The following is a 21092-nucleotide window of genomic DNA, read 5'->3' as shown; positions in this document are numbered from 1 at the left end:
TTATAATGTTCTCTAATTCTTGTTTGGTCATAAAGTCTTTCCCACTCCACAAGTCTGACAGGTAAATTATTCCTTGTTTTATGAGACTGCTTACAGTATCAACCTTTATACCTAGGTCATGCACCCATTTAGACTTGATTTTGGTATATGGTGTTAGATAATGGTCTATGCCCAGTTTCTGCCATACTATATTCCAGTTTTCCCAGCAGTTTTTGTCAAATAGTGAGTTCTTATCTGAAAAACCAGGGCCTAGGGGTTTATGAAACTGTAGATTACTATAGTCATTGACTTCTGAATCTTGTGTGCCTAATCTATTCCATTTATCCACTCCTCTATTCCTCAGCCAGTACCAAGTAGTTTTGATGACTGCTGCTTTATAATGCAGATTGAAATCTGGTATAGCTAGTCCACCTTCCCTAGCATTTCTTTTCATTAATTCTCATGATATTCTGGACCTTTTGTTCTTCCAAATGAATTTTGCTACTCTTTTTCTAGCTTTAAACTAGATTTTTTGGTAAATTAATTGGTATGGCAATTAATATATAATTTAATGTAGGTAAAATTGTCATTTTTATTATATTAGCTCGACCCAGCCACGAGCAATTGATATTTTTCCAATTAGTTAGGTCTGACTTTGTGTGAAAAGTGTTTTGTAGTTGTGGTCATATAGGTCCTGGGTTTGTTTTATCAGGTAGATTCCCAAATATTTTATAATGTCTACAGTAACTTTAAATTGGATTTCTCTTTCTATCTCTTGCTGTTGAATTTCATTGGAAATATACAGGAATGCTGAGGATTTATGTGGGTTTATTTTATATCCTGCAACTTTGCCAAATTTATTTATTGTCTCTAGCTGTTTTTACTTGATTCTCTAGCATTCTATAAGTATATCATCATATCATCTGCAAAGAGTGATAGCTTGGTCTCTTCTTTGTCTAATTTGATTCCTTTGGTTTCTTTTTCTTCTCTAATTGCTACTGCTAACTTTTCTAGTACCAGATTGAATAAGAGGGGTGATAGTGGACACCCTTGTTTCACCCCTGATCTTATGGAAAATGCTTCTAGCTTCTCCCCATTACATATAATACTTGCTGATGGCTTTAAATAGATGCTACCTATTATTTTAAGGAAGGCTCCATTTATTCCTATACTTTCTAATGTTTTTAATAGGAATGGATGTTGTATTTTGTCGAAGGCCTTTTCTGCATATGTTGAGAAAATCATGTGGTTTCTGCTAGTTTTATTGTTGATATGATCAATTATACTGATGGTTTTACTAATATTAAGCCATCCTTGCATTCATGGATTAAATCCTACCTGATCAAAATGTATTATTCTTGAGATAAGTTGCTGTAGTCTTTTTGCTAGTATTTTATTTACAATTTTTGCATCTATATTCATGAGGAGATTGGTCTATAATTTTCTTTCTCTGTTTTATTTTTTCCTGAGTTAGGTATCAGTACCATATTTGTGTCATGAAAAGAATTTGGTAGGACTCCTTCTTCATTAATTTCCCCAAATAGTTTATAGAGTATTGGAAACAATTGGTCTTTAAATGGTTGATAGAATTCACTAGTAAATCCATCTGGCCCTGGAGATTTTTTTCCTGTGGAGTTGACTGATGGCTTGTTCAATTTCTTTTTCTGAGATGGGGTTATTCAAGTAACCTACTAACACTTCAGTTAATCTGATAAACTTGTATTTTTGTAAATATTCATCCATTTCCCTAAGATTGTCAAATTTATGTGCGTACAATTGGGAAAAATAATTCCTAATTATTGTTTTGATTTCCTCTTCATTGGAGGTAGAGTCACTCTTTTCATTTTTGATACTCATAATTTTGTTTTCTTCTTTCTTTTTTTTATCATATTGACTAAGGGTCTATCGATTTTGTTGTTTTTTCATAGAAGCAGCTCTTAGTTTTATTTATTAATTCAATAGTTTTCTTAATTTCAATTTTATTGATCTCTCCTTTGGTTTTCAATATTTCTAATTTAGTATTTAATTGGGGATTTTGAATTTGTTCTTTTTCTAGGTTTTTCAATTGCATGCCCAATTCACTGACCTCCCTTTTCTCTAATTTAATCATGTATGCACTCACGGATATAAAACTACCCCTAAGAACTGCCTTTAATGCATACCATAAATTTTGGTATGTTGTCTCATTATTATCATTCTCTTGAATGAAATTACTGATTGTTTCTATAATGTCTTGTTTGACCCACTCATTCTTCAGGATTAAATTGTTTAATTTCCAATTAGTTTTTAGTCTGTCTTTCCATGGCCCTTTATTGCATATAATTTTTATTGCATCATGATCTGAGAAGGATGTATTTAATATTTCTGCCTTACTCCATAGAATTGTGAGGTTTTTATGCCGTAGAAAGTGGTTAGTTTTTGAGTATGTGCCATGAACCACTGATAAGAAAGTATATTCCTTTTTATCCCCATTCAGTTTTCTCCAGAGATCTATCATACCTATCCTCTCTAAAATCCTGTTCACCTCCTTAACTTCTTTCTTGTTTATTTTCAGGTTAGATTTATCAAGTTCAGAGAGGGGGAGATTAAGGTCTCCCACTAGTATAGTTTTGCTATCTATTTCTTCCTCTAATTCCTTTACCTTCTCCTCTAGGAATTTGGATGCTATACCACTTGGTGCATATATGTTAAGTAGTGATATTGCTTCATTCTCAATTGTGCCTTTTAACAGAGTATAGTTTCCTTCCTTATCTCTTTTAATTAGGTCAATTTTTGCTTTTGCTTTATCTGAGATAAGGATTGCTGCCCCTGCTTTTTTTTTACTTTAGCTGAGGCATGATATATTTTACTCCACCCTTTTACCTTTACCCTGTGTGTATCCCTCTGTTTCAGATGTGTTTCTTGTAAACAGCATATTGTAGGATTTTTGTTTCTAATCTATTGTGCTCTCCATCTCCGTTTTTTGGGAGAGTTCATTCCATTCGCATTTATACTTATGATTGTTATCTGTTTTTTCCCCTCCATCTTATTCCCTCCCCTGTTAATACTAATATTTTTTTCTCCCCTTCTCCCTTCTCCACCTTAATAGTTTTCCTTTTGACCACCGCATCCCTCAGTATTCCCTTATCAGCCCCCCTCCCTTTACCTCCTCTTTCCCCTTACTTCTTCCCTCCCTACTAACCCCCCCCACCCCCCCACCCCCACCTTTCGTAGCCCTTTCCCCCTCCTACTACCTGTAGGATATTTTTATACTTAATTAAGTATATTATTTCTTCACACCAAGAGTGACAGGAACAAATCTCATGCAAAGCTCCTCTCCCTCCCCTTTTCCCTCTGAAATGATACTTTTTGCATTTCTTCTCTATAGAGTCCTATACTTAACTGGTTGTTATTCCCTCCTTTCACCAGAACCAATGAGGGAAAAGCTCATATGATTCCCATCTCCCTCCCTTCTTTTCCTCTGCTATACAGTTTTTATGCCTCTTTGTGTGGCATAATTTACCCTTTTCCACTCATTCATTCTCTTTCTTCCATTGAAGTTCCTTTGTAGCCCTTAATAAGTTTTTCTTAAATCCTCATTTTGTGTATTTTATACTCATACACTCTACTTGTCTATAAGCAGTTTGCTCTTATCAAATAGCAGGGTGTGTGTGTGTTTTCCTTGTTTACCTTTCTAAGTCACTGTTGCATCTCGGAATTGGAGGTTGAATTTTCCACTGAGTTCTGGCTTTTTTTGTCAAGAAGGTCTGGAACTCTGTTATATTGTTGAATGACCATCTCTTTGCCTGGAAGAATATGCTCAGTCTCTCTGGGTATGTGATTCTTGGTTGTAACCGGAGTTCTTTTGCCTTCCGGGAAAATTGTATTCTACTGCCTCCGATCTTTCAGTGTAGAGGCTGCCAAATCCTGTGCGATCCTCACTGTGGACCCTCAATATTTGAATTGTTCCTTTCTGGCTTCTTGAAGTATTTTCTCTTTTATCTGGTAGTTCTGGAGTTTGACCACAACATTTGGAGGACTTTTCCAGTTTGGGATCTCTTTCAGCATGTGTCTGGTGGATTCTCTTGATTTCTATTTTACCCTCAGGTTCTAGTATCTCAGGGCACTTTTCCTTGATGAGCTCTTGGAAAATGTTGTCCAGGCTCATTTTTTCATCATGATTTTCTGGTAGGCCTATGATTCTCAGATTCTCTCTCCTGGATCTGTTTTCCAGGTCAGTTATTTTTTTCTTTGAGGTATTTTACCTCTTTTTATAATTTTTCATTCTTCTTGCTTTCTTTGACTAGTTCTTGGTTCCTCATAGAGTTATTTGTTTCAATTTGGTTGATTCTAGTTTTTAGCAAATCATTCCTTGGTTAATTTTTGGAGCTCCCTTTCCATATCATACACTTTTCTTTTTATAGAGATGTTTTCTTCATTATAATGTTTTTCTAATTCTGCTATTTTGAGAGAATTATTCATTTTGTCTTCTATCTCTCTCATTTGGTTTTCAAAGTTCCTTTTGATCTCATTTAGGAGAGCCTTCTGTTTGGGACCCATTCCCTGTTGATTTTTCAGCTGTGGGTATGGAGTCCTACCTCTATCTATTCTGAGTTTGGTTCCTCCCTCTGAGGATAGTAGGACTCCAGACTCTTTGTCTTTGTGATCTTCCTTCTACCCATTTTGAGGCAGGGCCCTAGCCACACCCTTCCTCTAGGGATCCCAAGCCTTCACTGTAGAGGGTTTTGCCCTGGGGCAAGAGTTACTATGTGTTCAGGGTTAGAGGGGGGGATTTGGAGCAGGTGAGGTTCACTCTGTCATCCTGGCCTATGGAGGTCCTGATAGGGGCTTTTTTTTTTTATTTCTGGGCTATGAAGTGGTAGCCCCAGGAGTATTTGCTGTCTAGGACAGGGACCCTGTATTTGCTTCTTACCTTGCTCTTTCCAGTCCCAGCCCTTTGAAGATAGGCCTGGTAGTGGCCCTTGTGGTTGGTGGGAAGACTTGCCCTCCACGTTGATCAGGCCCCTTCCGGGCCTGCCTCTCTGTCTCCTGCCGTGCCTTCCAGGATTCTTTAGGGGGTTATCTTGGCAAATATACTGGAGTGGTTTGCCATTTACTTCTCTCACTTATTTTTAACAGATGAGGAAACTGAAGCAAACAGGGTTAAGTGACTAACCCAGGGTCACACAGCTAGTAAGTGTTTGAGGCAGGATTTAAATTCAGCTCTTCCTGACTTTGGGCCTGGTGCTGTAACCCCTGAACCCCTTGTAAACATCTTTGAAAAGACTAGCCAGGACAGGTGCACTTCAGTAGACCAAGAATAACTTCCTTGTGGGTACTACACAGGACTAATTCAGATACTGTATTCTGAGTTATTTCCAATCCCTGGACCACATTTTTTAATGCCCTGTTTAATGTTTAATACAATTGTTCATACATCAATAATCCAGGCAAATACCCAATATGTGTGTATCACACTTTTGATGAGTCCACCATCCTTCTAGCCATTATGGTCCTCTTCCTCAATTCCAATAACTAATCAGCTGCTAAGTCCTGTCAGTTCAACCATCCCCAATATCTCTTTAATCCTTTACCTATAGAGCTATCGCCCTAGTCAAGCCTCCGTCAGGTATCACCTAGATTATTGTAGGGCTGTGTACATTGATCTCCTTACTTCTATTCTCTTGCCTCTTCAAACCTTCTTCCACAATTGTGTCAAAATATCCTTTTTAAAGTATAAATCTGGACATGTCTTTGGCCTGATCAAGAATCTTGGTCAGCGGTTCTCTTCTAACTGTCTCCAACATAAAATATCATCTCCTCAGTTTGTCTTCTAAAGACCTAGATATTGAAGCCAACTCAAGGACTGGTGAACCCCTGTCTGGAATCATAGATATGGAGCTTCAAAGGATTTTAGAGGCTGTTAATTTTAGACTGATAATTTTCCAGATAAGGAAACTGAGGCCCAAAAGGTATTAAGTGACTTGCCCAAGGTCACACAAGTATTTCTCAAATCAGTAGTGATTTAGAGCATTTTTTCATGTCTCTCTAAATAGTTTTGATTACGTTTTCTGAAAACTGTTCATATCTTTTTTTTTTAATTTTTTTTTTAGAGGGCAATTGGGGTTAAGCGACTTGCCCAAGGTGACATGACTAGTAAGTGTGTCAAGTGTCTGAGGCTGGATTTGAACTCAGGTCCTCCTGACTCCAGGGCCGGTGCTGTATTCATTGTGCCACCTAGCCGCCCCTGTTCATATCTTTTGACCACTTATCAACTGAGGGATGGTTCTCACTTATATAAGTTTTCTATATATTTGAGAAATGAGGTCTTTATCAGAAAAACTTTCTATAAAAATTCGTTTTCACAACTATGTATTTCCCTTCAACCTATTTTCTCTATATTTATCCTACTGTCTCTCCTTTTACCCTTCAACACTCATTTTTTGATTCCACTAAAATAAGAATCCAGAAATCTCTAGGAAAGCAAAATTTATGGTTGATCATAAGCCATCTTTGAGTCAAGAGAGAGCATGAGCTTGTGTTCTTGTCCAGTACAGACAAATAACCTTTTACCTTCATGAATTTTATCCTGCAAATCCAAAAGACAAAATACAAGATAGCTAGCCCTGCAGTGGATTACTGTATATAAGATGTTGCAATGTTCATAACTTCTCTAAGATCTGGGAGTGGGGGGCTGGGAGAGTATCCTTCTCTCTTCTCCATTAAAATGTTCCTGTACTGTTAAACCACAAAGTATGGACCAGGCTCAGTGCTGGGGGCCAAGAACCTAGCTGCTAATGAAAGGGGGTAGAGTCCTTTTCCCCATAGCCTTTGGCTCATTGTGTTCCCCATTCTGGTGTGATAGGGAGAGATACTTAAAGCTTAGCTGTGGGCTCATGTCTAAGGTATCCCCAATGCAGTATGAGCAAGGTATTAGACAGGTAGGTAGTTCTTATGCATGAAAAAATGCTAAACACAAAATACAATTGTACATTTGACAAAAACAAATTGATGGTAATAACTTCTGTTATGCTCTTTTGGTGTCTTCCCTATTTCAGAAGAAATAATATATCTTGTGTTATATTCATTTCATGTAAATTTCCCTCTGGGTGTTAATTATTTACTTAATGAATACAGAATTGTACTCTTTTCTGAGGAAAAAATAAAGAAATGTACATCTCATTTGTATTTTTGCCCCAATTCTGGTAAATATAGTCTTTATTTTTAAAAAAAAATCTTTTTAAGAGGAAAAATAATGCTACCTTTTTATAACTTATAGAAACCTCCCTGCTAGAGGACTCAGCCTACTTATTTCCCTAGAATATCTTTGCACAATTCACCTTCTTTTACTTAGTGAAAAAGGCTAATGAGTCCATAAAGTTTAAAGGGTCTCAGATTTCAATTGAAAGAAAAACCTTTAATACAAACCCCAGGGTGCCTTCTTTTGTCTTTTCAAGCTATTTATAGAAAAAAATTAAATTCTATAACACATATGAAGAAGTGGGATGGGTGTAGAGGGGTGGGAGTGTGGCTGGTGGGGGCATAATTCCTCACATGTGACATGGCATATCTAAGTGATGGTGAAACCTGGTGTTTCACATGTACCAGAGGATATATGGTAGTGCAACACCAAATGCAGCAATGAATAAGCGAAAGGGGATAAAATAAAACCGAAAAATGCACTTGGACAAACTCCTTTAATTCAGCCCTCCCACTTTTGTCATAGGCTTTTGACTTAAAATAATCTAGGATTGGGGTTTTTAACCTGGGGTCCATAGATCCCCTAAGAGGTTCATGGGTAGATTTCAATGGGCTTATGAACTTAGGTGGGAAAAATATATTAAATCTTTATTTTAATGAATTTGGTTTCCTCTGTAATACTATGTATTTTAATTTATATATTTAAAAATTTTCTTCATTCATGTTGTAAGGAATTCATTAAAGAGCTGCTTCCATGGTTCTAAAATAAACCTTTGTGAAACCTTTAAAAAATAAAAAGTATTCTTCTCAGAAGGGATTTATAGGCTTTACCAGATGATCAAAAGGTCCATATCTCCCAAATTACTCTTGTTCAAGGGTAATTTGTGGTAAGTGAGGAAGCCAGGAATATTCTATTAAGGCCTTCCCTAAAAAGCACTCCTATCTCACTTAAATAACCCATTGATTGTCAATGGGGAAAATCTATGATTCTTGTTAGATTACTAATCTTTCTCCGATTATCACTGACTACAGATCATGCTGGATGGATATACTATATTATTCAAACTTTCTTTGCACCCAGCTCCCAAATAACAAAAGAATCTAAGGTTAGAATGCCATTCTAGTCATGGGATAGACAATTTTAAGATGGGATGGACCAAAAATTCAGGGGTAGAGAAACCAAGTACTAGCCAACACAGTTCATTGAAAAATTACAGCAACCGCTACAAAATCCTTCTGACTGAGGAACAGGTTAAAGTGACGTGCTTCAGGTTTTGCTTATCTTCCTGGAATGAGAACTATGGGATTTTAAAAGGATTGCTTAGTTAGTAGAATTGCATCCCTCTCTACTAGATTGGAAAAAAATAAAAGGAAGGGGCTCACCTATCCTAGCTCAGTCTATTACAGTCTTCCTGAGAAGCCACCTACCTCAAACAGTAAGTACAACACAGCTCTGAAAAAAAGCTATTGTAGTCTTTGCAGAGCTAAGCAGAGTAGAGACTGCAACATCTCTATCACTTCACATGTGAGAGATGACCCCAAATCTTGAACTCTTGACTTTCCACATCTTTTCTCCTTTATCTTCCCCTTGAGTCCTTTGTCAGCAGTACCAGAGAAAATGGAGCTCATCTTTATCCCCAAACTCTTCATTTTTTCCCATATTCCTATTACTGTTAAGGGCACGGCAATCCTCCAAGTCCCCCTGACTCCCAACATCAGTGTCATTCTCAATTCCTCCCTCCCATTAAGCCCACATATCCGAACTGTTGTCAAGTCTTGATATTTCTACTTTCATGCCATCTGTCCTATATATCCCCATCTCTCCATTTTCATGGCCACCACCTGAGTACTTTGTCTCATCACCTCTTACCTGGAAATTGCAATCACATTAAAGTTTATTGTTTCCCCTCCCAAGCTTCTCCTCCCTCCAGTGCAGTCTCCACCCAGATAAAAAGGTTATTGTTAGGGTGGCTAGGTGGGGCAGTGACTAGTGCAATGGCCCTGGAGTCCAGAGGACCTGAGTTCAAATCTGGCCTCAGACACTTAACACTTCCTAGCTATGTGACCTTGGGTAAGTCACTTAACCCCAATTGCCCTCCAAAAAGCAAAAAAATAAAAAAAGTTATTGTCCTAAAGCTTATGTATAACCATGTCACCAGCATCCTCAAACTCCAGTGGCTCCCTTCAAAAGCTTGCAGTTTATTCCCATGCTAATCTTACTCTGTATACTTTTCCACTCTTTTATCCAGGCACACTATATTACAAATGAGAAAACTAAGAGCCCAAGGGGTATAGTGACCAACCTAAGGTTATACAGGTAGCAAGTAAATAGCAATGCTAAGATTTGAATTTACCCTATTCTATCTCTCCCTTTCTCCCTTCTCCCAATTCTTCTTCTCCCAATTCTCCCTTTTCCCATATTCTTCTCTCATCTCTTAATTTTATTTTTTAGATATCAGCAGCAGGCCTGAAGTCAGGAAGAACTGACTCCAAATTGACATTACCTGCCCTTTGGAGAGGCAACTTACTGGGGTTATTCAAGTCACCTTAGGTTGTTACCACTTTTAGTTTGAGAGGAAGCAGTGGTGGAGAAACTGCTCCTTGAGAGAGAGGAAAGCAGTCAGTATTTTTAAATCAAATCCTTTTATTTTACAGAAGAAACTAAACATCAGAGAAGTAAAATAGCCATCTCTAACTTGGTGTAGATAACAATCAATTGAGCAAAGACTTGAACTCAGACTTATTGACTTCAAGTATAGTGTTCTTTTTTTCACTCCATGCTTGAATAGCATTCCTTACCACTCCAAAATTCTACAATTTTGTATATTTTTATTTTAAAAATATAGTCTTACAATTATCTAAAGTGACTCCAGTTATATCTAAAGAGGTATTACAACATGTAAATGATTATACAGTACTTACCTTTATTTATTTTTTTCAAGTAAGTGCCATACCATACCATGGGAAGTAGTTGCAAAGCATTGTCTACTCTTCTGGAAGAAGTAAATTGTCAACTACTGGAGAAACCAATGCAGCTATACTTGAAGAAATGCCACCTCTTATAGGACACAATGACACACTGAGAATGGAAGAAGTGAACCAGAGTGTTCCAGTACATGACATCATAACATATTTTCTAGATTAGCCTAAATACATTGTTTTGTATAGGTATTGAGAAAATACTTGATGACTTCATTCCCTCTGATTTATATTATCAGATATGTTCTCTTTATTTTTGTTAAATCACTTGAAAAAAAAACATGTATGGCATGAGCATACTATTTAAGGGGAAGTTTAGGTTTATTTCCCCTTCTAAGTGTAATCAGTACTGTGATACCTTTGACATTCAATCAAGAAATAGTAATCATTGTAGTTTACTTTGGTTTTATTTTAGGGATGGAGAAATAATCCTTAATATATGCCCAAACATGGTAATCTAATGTTAGCTCACTAACACTCTTGTGGTCTGATAATAGTATGTAACTATCAGAAAGCTGAATAATGGAATTGAATTACTTGGTTTCTAAAATACACTGTTTTGAGATATTCATACATACATACATATATATGTATATATATATATATATATATATATATATATATATGAAACTGTCTTTCTTTTATATACTTAAAAGAATTGAGGACACAGAACCAAATGGAGGAGAAAAAGCTGGAGCTTGTCCCACAATCACCTTCAATACCTGTAAAAAATGACTCTAAACAAATTTTAGAGCTACAGAACCCCAAAATGACAGAGTGAAACACATCTCCAGCTGAAGATAGCCTAGCAAACCAAAAAGAAGGGTCTATCACACCAGGCAGGAAGCAGAGCATAGTCCCAAGTGGGCCACACTGGCACAGGCTGGCAGCACAAACCTTAGGGGACTGAATCACTGGCAGCTGTGGTGGTTTTCAGCCTTCTCAACCCACAAACACCAAAGAGAAAGTAAAAGGTCAGTGGGGAAACCCTGTTGGACCTGGGTGAGAGAAGACTGCTGTCTGACCCCTGACCTTGGGGTGGCAGAGGTGATGGTGGTTGTGGTGGCAGCAACAGCAGTGGCAGCAGCAGCTGCTTCTGGAGCTCCAGGCCCACAGATGGTGGAGAGACCAAGTGGCTGATCAGAGGGCAATTGCAGGAGTCTCTTTGCTGGTGCTGAGGCCAAATTCTCTTGCTTTGACTTGCTTGGATCTGGGTCACAGACTTGAGTGGTGGTTCTGGGGTGAGGAGGAACACTGGCATGGCAGTTTGTGGCAGCTGTGGAGAGGGAGTCCTCCTTACAATTTTGAGGCATGTGCCTAGAATTAGCTCTGACAAAAACTGTACAAAATGCCAGAAATTTGGGGCACAGCATTCTCTGCTCTGGAAGCAGAGTTCTACTGTGGTAAAGAGTTCAGAAGTCAAATAATTGACTGGGGAAATGAGCAAATAAAAGAAAAGAAATCAGACTATAGAATCTTCCTTTGGTGACAAAGAAGATCAAAACATAGAACCAGAAAAAGACAACAGTCAAAACATCTGCATCAAAAGCCTCCAAGAAAAATATGAATTGGTCGCAGGCCATGGAGGATCTCAAAAAAGATTTTTAAAATCAAGTAAGGGAAGAAGAGGAAAAATTGGGAAGAGAAATTAGAGTAAGGCAAGAAAATCGTGAAAATGTGTCAACAGCTTGCTAAAGGAGACCCAAAAAAATACTAAAGAAGATAATACCTTAAAAATAGACTAACTCAAATAGCAAAAGAAGTCCAAAAAGTCAATGAGGAGAAGAATCCCTTAGCAAGCAGTAATGTCCAAATGGAAAAGGAAATCCAAAAGCTCACTGAAGAGAATAATTGCTTCAAAATTAGAATGGAGCAAATGGAAGCTAATGACATTATGAGAAATCAAGATACTATAAAACAGATCCAAAAGAATGAAAAATAAAAGACAATGTAAAATATCTCATTGGAGAAACAACTGACCTGGAAAATAGATCTAGGAGAAATTATTTTAAAATTATTGGACTGCCTGAAAGCCATGATCAAGAAAAAAGAGCCTAGACATCATCTTTCAAGAAATTGTCAAGGAAAATTTCCCTGATATTATCAAATCAGAAAATAAAATAGAAATTGAAAGAATTCACTGATTGACTCTTGAAAAAAGATCCCCAAAAGAAAACTCTAGGAATGTTATAATCAAATTCCAGAGTTCCCAGGTCAAGGATAAACTATTATAAGCAGTTAGGAAGAAACAATTTGAGTGTTGTGGAAACACAATCAGGATAACACAAGATCTAGCAGCTTCTATATTAAGGGATCAAAGGACTTGGAATATGATATCCTGGAGGTCAAAGGAGCTAGGATTAATGCCAAGAATCACCTATCCAGCAAGAATGAATATAATACTTTAGGGGGAAAATGGATATTCAATGAAATAGAGGACTTTCAAGCATTCTTCATGAAAAAAACCAGAGCTGAACAGAAAAGTTGATTTTCAAATTCAAGAAGCAGGAGAAACATGAGAAGGTAAACAGGAAAAAAAATCATAAAGAACTTATTAAAGTTGAATGTTTACATTCTTACATGGAAAGGCGATATTTGTAACTCATGAGACTTTTCTTAGTATTAGGTTAGTTGATGGGAAATATGTGTGTGTGTGTATATATATATATATATATACACACACACACATATATACACATATATATACACACGTGTGGATGTATATGCATAAATGTATGCATGTATATGAGTATATATGTGTATATGTATACATAGAGGGCACAGGGTGAGTTGAATATGAAGAGATGATATCTAAAAAGTAAAATTAAGAGATGAGAGAGGAATATATTGGTTGAAAGAGAAAGGGAGAGATAGAATAGGGAAAATTATCTCACATAAAAGAATCAAGAGAAAGCTGTTACAATGGAGGGAAGTACAAGGAGGTGAAAGGGAATGTTACCTTACTCTCATTGGATTTTGTTTAAGGAGGGAATAACATGCACACTTAATTAGGTATCTTACCCTACAGGAAAATGGGGGGAAAGGGATAAGAAGGGGAATGATAGAAAGGAAGGCAGATTGGGAGAGTCAGAAGCAAATACTTTTGAAAAGGGACAGGGTGAAAGGAAAAAAAGTAGAATAAATGGTGGGTGGGATAAGATGGGGGGAAATATAGTTAGTCTTTCACAGTATGACTACTATGGAAGTGTTTTGTATAACTACACATATATCACCTACATTGAATTGCTTGTCTTCTCAATGGGGGGGGGGTAGTTAGAAGGGAAGAAGGGAGAGAATCTGGAACTCAATGCATTAAAAACAAAAGTTAAAAAATTAAAATACATACTACTGGAAATAAGATATATAGGCAATGGGGTATTAGAAATCCATCTTGCCCTACAAGAAAATATGAAGGAATAGGGTAAGGGGAAGGATGTGGTGGATAGAAGAGAGGGCAGACTGGGGTAATCAGTATGCTTGTCATCTTGGGGTAGGGGAGAGATGGGGAGAAAATTTGGAACTCAAAATCTTGTGGAAATGAATGTTGAAAACTAAACAAAAATAAATAAATATTAAAAAATAAACAAAAAAGAATTGAGTTGCATTCTATTCCATCCATTTTTGCATTAATAAACCCTGAAGTCTAGAAAAAGAAAAGTGTTAATACCAATAGAAAAAAAGAAAAAGGAAATCAGTCAATACTGAGGTGTTCTGCAGTTCTAGAAGCTCCATAATCAAGAAAGTATGGAAAGTCAAACATGGTTAGGTAGAGAAAAGAAAAGAGCTACAAGATAAAGGATTCAACTATAGTTGATACAGCTGATAGGATTAAATGCAACCTAACACCTAAAATTGATTTACATTAGAGGATAAAATAATTTACAGTAGAGGATAAAATTGTAAGGATTTCCAATTATGGTTACTATATACAATATGGTAATTACTTTTCAGCTCTGGGAAAAAGAGATGGAATGGGGGGAAAAAACTTTGTCTATCTAATAGTACCTTAGTGCTTACTTTCTCTATGGTGTTGGCAGCTTGGGTCCTCTGAGAGTAATTGATTAATCTCCCCTTCCAGGTTCTAGAGAGAATCCTGAAGGATTGGGGATGATTTTCAGTATTGTTGATCATGACCCTTCATCCACTGTGCTCCTCATTGATTGATTATTGTTTTGTCAGCCAGAATTAATTAGCTTTTTAAAAAGGAGCATTTATAATAAAAGTTGATACAAAAAGCATACCCCCAAAAATCTGGAACACAGTCTCTTGCAAATATATACAGAATTCAGGTGGGAAAGTCTAAAGTTTGGAAAGCATGATCTTTTTAGTATACTGTCTGGCCCTTAATAAGTGCTTACTGAATTGACTTGATGTGTGCAAGGATGCTACTCATGCATTCTGGTTGAATGGAACCCTTTCTCCCTTTCTGGAGTACTCATAAGGCTCTTCTTAGGTGGGTGTAGCTCTCTCATGGGTACAAAGAGTCTGAATTCATGCCCTTGTAGAATGCTGAGGCTGTCTTTTAGTCATACCAAAGAGACCATCTTCCCTAAAGTCTTTCCTCAGTATATCTAGATTGTCCTCTCAGCTCCCAGATGGATGCATTGTTCATTACTGGTTCAGTCTTTCAACATAATCAAAAGGAAGAGGGGATTTGAAGAGACAGTGACACTCCCTCTGGGTCTTCTTCTTCTTCTTCTTCCTCCTCCTCCTCCTCTTCCTCTTACTTTTTCTTCTCCTTTTTCTGCTCTTCCTCACTCTCCTCTTCCTCCTCCACTTTTTCCTTTTTCTTCTTCTCCCTCTTCTCCTCCCTCCTTTTTCTTCTTTTCTATTTTTTTAAAGAAAGAAGCTTATGTTTTGTGGGAAAATTCTAGTTCAAATTGCCTTTGTTATAATGAAAATAATCATTTTCTTAATGACCACATCCAGGATCCTATGCTACAGTTATTTAAAACAGTCATTCAAGAGAGATGAGAGATCCTTATTTCCTCATTGAAGCCTAGTTACAAGCCTCTTCCTATTAACTACTCTTGGGTGAAAAATGTCTAACCTGAAGGAAGCACTCAAATTTTTTCAGGCATTGAAGTATTATATGTGCTCCTTAGAGAATTAGGAATGAGGTGGTGACCCATTTTTCAAGTTGGCCTCTCCTTTTGGGAAAGGTGTGAGCACAATGAAGCCCCCTATAATCTTATTCATTATCAAGTACAATTTAGCCTAAGCAGAATCCATATTGGGTCCCATCAAAGAAGTCTGAAGTAGCTAAGACAGGCTATCTAGAAATGACCTTAACACAGTGTTTACAGGAAGTAAATGGAAACTCCTGGCTTTGCTTCCTCTTTGAGGAGGCAAAATCTTTGGGGATTTATTGATATATGAGGTGAATTTAAAGCATGAAACAAATTTGCTCTTATATATATTTACGAATGAAAATGTTGTAGTTAGGAAAGTATTGTTGGAAAGAAAATAAGCATCTTCTTTGCAACAGGGGACCTCAAGCTAAAAATTGTTCAGACTTTTTAGGTGAATGTATAGGATATCCTACATAGGTAGGAATAGGTATACTCTAAATTTACATTAAATGAGGATAACACATTATAAAAGTATTTAAATAGTACCTACTATGTGCCAAGCTCTCTACTAGATTTAAAAATATTTTCTCATTTTATTCTCGCAACAACCTGGTGAGGTGGGAGATATTATTACCCCCCCCCCCACACACACACTTTTACAGATAAGAAAACTGAGGCAAACAGAGGTAAAGTGACTTGTCACACAGTTACTGAGGCTAAATTTGAACTCAGACCTTCATGACTCCAAACCCAGCAGTCTCTCCTCTCTGCTAAACAGCATACAAGTATCTTCTAGCCTGTAGGGATTAAAATCAGGAGGCATATAGAATGCTCACTCTAAGTTATAATGAGGTTGTTTATTGGAAAGGCAAGTCCAGTGTCCAGGAAATTTAGTTCAAAAGATAGATTTAAGCCTAAGGACACTTGCTATTTAATCATGAGCGAGTTTGAACCTACTCTGGGTTATAAAGAGCTTGGTGCAAAGGATCTTACCCTGAAGAGGAGAGCACTTCTGGTCAAAACTCTGTAATGAACAAGAAAAGGCCCCTCTTTAAGGAAAAAAAAAAGAATGGAACTAATTTCAACTCCTAGGGAAGACTTTTGCTTTTCTAGGACTAGGGAAAGGACTGCTGATTTTCTAAGAGTTGTTTTAAAAAAAATATGCTTAGAGCATGAAAGAGTATGGCAGAGACAACTCTTCTCCTGAGGGAAAAAGAAATCATTTCACTGCCGAGATGATCAGCTGATGCCAGAAACTGAATGCAGAGAGGAACTCCATGGTTACCTACCAGGTGTGGCTATGCCTGGCAGTGACTTTGAGAGACTGTGTATCTCTTGGAGTAGGGTCTGGCTGAGATATAATGAGAAGATGTTAGAAGCCCTGCAACATTGCTGGCACCAATTACTCTTGCATGAGTGAATTCTGGCCATACAGATTCCCTAGGTGTGTGTCCTCTCCAGAATTCCACTTGCCATCTGTAGCCCTGCTTGGTCAGAGCTCCAAAGAACAAGATGCCTCCAAAGTGTCTGTGCTGGGTAACTCCTGATGTCCTCCTCCCCCTTTCCAGCTTTCCTTTGAATGTTATCTTTCCTCATTGGATTATCAATTCCTAGACCATAGGGATTCTCTTTTGTCCTCTTTATTCTTATTCCCTTAGCTCTTAAGAAAGTGTCTAGACTCAGGCACATATTAGCCATTTTAATAAATATTTAATGAATTTAATTGCTTCCTTTGTACATTTTGACCAAATATGTTCCAAAAGCATGTGTTATCTTCATACAGTGGTATGCTAGTGAATGTTAAACAACCAGTTCTTGGTGTGTGTGGGGAGCAGAACAGTGCTTTTAAGTTTAATCTTCATTATTGACATTTTCTCCATTATTTTCTTATGCCAATAAGAATTGGCTCTGGCACATTCCTGCCTCTATGTGTCCACTATTCTCACTGACAGTATATGTATTTGTGAGAGAGAGAGTGACTTAGGCCTATGGAAGGAAATTTTTATTGTTAATTTTTGATTATTCATTAAAGTCTTTTGCTTTAAAACAGTTGTTTCCTCTTTTTGATTCTTAGAAATACATAAATAGACATTCATGAGCTTTGGTTTCAAGGGGATACAGACAGACAAAATGCCTTGACTCTGGATGGCTTTATATAGCGAGTCCTTAGATATTCACCTTTCATTGATCCCTCTATCAGTAATGGAAACATTTGATTCTACTACTTGATTGAAACTATGGAATGAAAGGTTTTCTTCAAAATGTCCTACTAAATATGTCCAGTGATTTATTTGTAGGAACAGCTTCCCTCCTACTTATCTGATGCCAATCTGTTGAATTATAAACTCATTTGCATCATTTTCCATAATTATGCTTGTCAAGTATTTGGTAATTCAGTTGCTAATGCTGCTCCTATAGTAAAGTGTAGAATGCACTTCTCCTTCCATACTTTACTCCCCTCCCAATCTATTTTAATTCAAAGTATAACCACAAAATAGCAGTTTTAAGGAATTTATGCTGCAGCGGGTTAATTCAATAGCTCTTTACCTCTGACAAGATGATTTTAAATTGTTTTTGAAACCTGGTTCAGTTTTATTGTTGTCTCACTGCTCACTTCAGTACCAATAAACTGGGTAGCTCAGAAAGCAAATGAAAATCCCAGGAGAAAGCTAAGCAAAGAGTCCTTTTGTCTGATGCAAATTTGTATTCCCCCAAATACGGGTTGTACAGCTTTGGAAATGGAGTATAGTAGAGCCATCCTTAAGTTAGGGTCAGCCCGAGGCAAAATTGCAACTGAGAAGAAAATTCTTCCACTATTCTCTCATTTCCCTTTTCTGAGCAGCTGTGTGTCTCCAAGTATGACAATGTGGTATTCATGAAAGAACTTTGGACTTGGGCAAGACCCGCTAGCTCTTTGAATGGAAGGGGTTAATCATTTGAACTCTGTGATCCTTGAATCTCCTGATCTATAAAGTTCACACTTTGATAATACTTTTATTACATATTCCACAGGATAGTCCATCGTTAAAACCAGTGATTTTGGTGTTCATAGAAATGTAAAGCAAAGGATATCAGCATTATCCTGCTCCTTTTTCTTAGTAAGTGATTTGCATGGCCTTGGCACTAGAAGTCAAGGGTCAAGAAGGGAGTTGATTATCCCCCCATCCTAGCAGGCAGCTAGGTGCCACCGTAGATAGTGTTCCAGGCCTGGAGTCAAGAAGGCTCATCTTCCTGAGTTCAAAGCTGGCCTCAGACACTTCCTAGCTGTGTGATCCTGGGCAAGTCACTTAATCCTGTTTGCCTCAGTTTCCCCATCTGTAAGATGAGCTGGAGAAGGAAATGGAGAAACTTCTCCAAAGAAAACCCCAAATGGGGTCAAAAAAAGTTGGACATGTCTAAGATGAATGAACAAAAACAAAATAACACTCCAATAGCAGGGCAATCTATGGGAATGTATACTGAAGCAGAAGCTAAAGTGTTCAAAAGACAGACTTGACTTGAGGGTCAGTCACTCACAAAAAAAAAATGTGCCTCACCTTGAAGCTCTGGGCTAGATGCATAGAAAGAGATCTAATCACTCCCTTGTGTCAAAGAAGTGGCAGAGTAGCTATAATTCAGAGGAATGTCAGCAGATAGTGGTGGCAATTCAGTGAAAAATCAACAGGTGAAAACTGGTCAGTGCAAAATATCCAGCAGAGAAAAAAGACAGAGGATAAACCATCCAAGCAGATGGTAACCGGAAACTCAGAGCTCAGTAGAGAAAGCAGTCTGTGGCATAGAGGAGGAAGCAGCCCCTCAGCTAACCTTTGCCGGACTAGGGCATTTATCCCCTGTCTTCCTTTCCAGTTTCTTTACCACAAAGCTTCACTACATGGGCCTCTTTGTCACTGGTGACATGAGAATCTGTGGGAGAGTGCCCCTGTTTATAGTAAGTGAGGTTCCTCATCATTTACCTTGTTATTCTGTTTAATTAAATGTTTTTTTACTCGCTTAAAAAAACTTTTGTATTTGGTAAAATTTGGTATAAAATTTGGTACAAAATTTTGTGTTTGGAAAAAGAAAAAATAAACATTTGTGGGAGGGGGAGCTATGGTTCTTAATAGCTGCTGACCCAATATGTGCCTTGAACCTGAGGTAATTTTCATAGGCCCACAGCTGGCCAGAGCCAAGGCTAGTTTAGAAAAAGTGTCTTCTAATGTGTTCAATAAAGGTGTATTATTATCATTCTGTTTGTGACTGCACAGTCTCTACTACTATCATATTTCTTAGGCCAGCTTATCTGAAACAGCTCTCTGGAGTTTAACAATTGCCCCCTTTCCCTCTCTCATTTCTGCCTCTTCACCCTCCACACCCCCATTCTTTCAGTGCCTTTATCTCATCTGGCTTTGAAGAAGAGTTGTGATGAAATGAACAAAAATTTAAATTTGATCCTTCCCAGGGCTATATTAATTTTTATAAAGGACATTTGTGAACACATTGGAATGAATTACCAAAGGTAGAATTTCCTAAAGGAATATCAAGGCATATGACATGCAGTGGAGAGATACTACAGTAGAGACCTTCCTGATGTTCCTCAGAGTGCACCATGTATGCAAAAAACCTGCTCTGCAAATGAGAAAAGTTATTTTGCTTGAGGTACTCATATTACTTGGAAACAGATAACATTAGACTATACATTCCTGAAACATTTCCTAGCAAGGTGGCTCATTGTTATCAATAATATTCTATCAGTGACACAAAAATTTGTGACTGACCAAATCAAACTGTTATTTAATCTTAACCCTAAATTTATTTTCCTTTCATTGTAGAATTAGTTCTGGTATCCCAGTCAAATAGAAGGACTACAGTATAGTGGATACAGAGAAATGAGTCTTGAAGATCTGGATTCATGTCTCACCTCTGACACATACTAGTTGTGGACCCTGGGTAAGTCACCAGAGCTCTCAGTACTCTAGGCAACTCTGTAAGACTATAAGCTGCAGATGGAGTACTAATCTGCATTGATCGAAAGTTTCCTCACCTGAGAGCTCCATTTATTAGTAAAATCACAGATTCACTTCCTATCTCTATGAAATCCAAACTTTACAATATTATATTTCCAGATTCTTTATTTTAGATTCCCATCTGTACTTTAGGGCATCTCTTATGGCATGGTTTTATGCTGAAAATTCCACAAGAGATGCAATTTTAAACATAATTGTCTACTTGACCATTCACAGTGAAATTTCCCAATAGATGAGTTAGTGGTAAATTGTTGAAAGAGAGGTACAACTAAACTGTGACAGTAATAGTTTTAGGGAGGTGAGAAAATAGCATTGTGCAAATATTAGGGGGTTTACAGCTTTGCTTTTCCAAATCTATTTCTCAGACTATTCATCTAAAGGGATGGAAATGTAACCAATGACTTGCAGTTCTGTAAGACATCTCCTGTTCTACCAGGTATTGGTTGGAGATGCAGGTTATGGTCCTCTGCTGGAACTAGGAAAGTCAGATTCATGCTTCTGCCTTTGAACAGAGAAATTATTTACTGAGTCCTGAGAGGCTATTGGATAACTAATTTGTGTTGTGGAACTCTAACCCAATGAAATATTTTTTAAAATATCAAAGTACTTGTGTTTTGTGTAAACACAAAACATTGTGTTTAGCAAAACTCATTGAGAGTTTATATATTGTGTTACCTTGCTGTATTTTTCATAATTTATGTATCATTCATATTGAAGTAGTTAGCAAAAGCATTTATTAAGTGCCTTCTATGTGCCATGCTCTGAGCTAAACTAATGAAAGAAGGGAGGAAAGGAAAGAAAGAAGGAAGGAAGAAAGGAAAGAAGGAAGGAAAGAAGGAAGGAAGGAAGGAAGGAAGGAAGGAAGGAAGGAAGGAAGGAA

General features: G+C 37.4%; 1 long non-coding RNA gene across 2 annotated transcripts in view; it reads left to right on the top strand.

Moving 5' to 3' along the window:
• Positions 1 to 21092, top strand: part of LOC138144435 (uncharacterized) — a 206829-nt gene that overhangs the window by 156796 nt on the left and 28941 nt on the right. For both annotated transcript variants that reach the window (XR_011163952.1, XR_011163953.1), the window contains exon 3: positions 20018 to 20135. This is a non-coding gene — a long non-coding RNA (uncharacterized lncRNA). The remainder of the gene's footprint in view (positions 1 to 20017; positions 20136 to 21092) is intronic.

This window comes from Petaurus breviceps, unplaced genomic scaffold (genome assembly GCF_028583685.1).
Source record: "Petaurus breviceps papuanus isolate PSGF00001 unplaced genomic scaffold, PetGlider_PUasm1.0 90700, whole genome shotgun sequence".
Classification (NCBI taxonomy): domain Eukaryota; kingdom Metazoa; phylum Chordata; class Mammalia; order Diprotodontia; family Petauridae; genus Petaurus; species Petaurus breviceps.
This window is presented reverse-complemented; position numbering and strand designations above follow the sequence as displayed.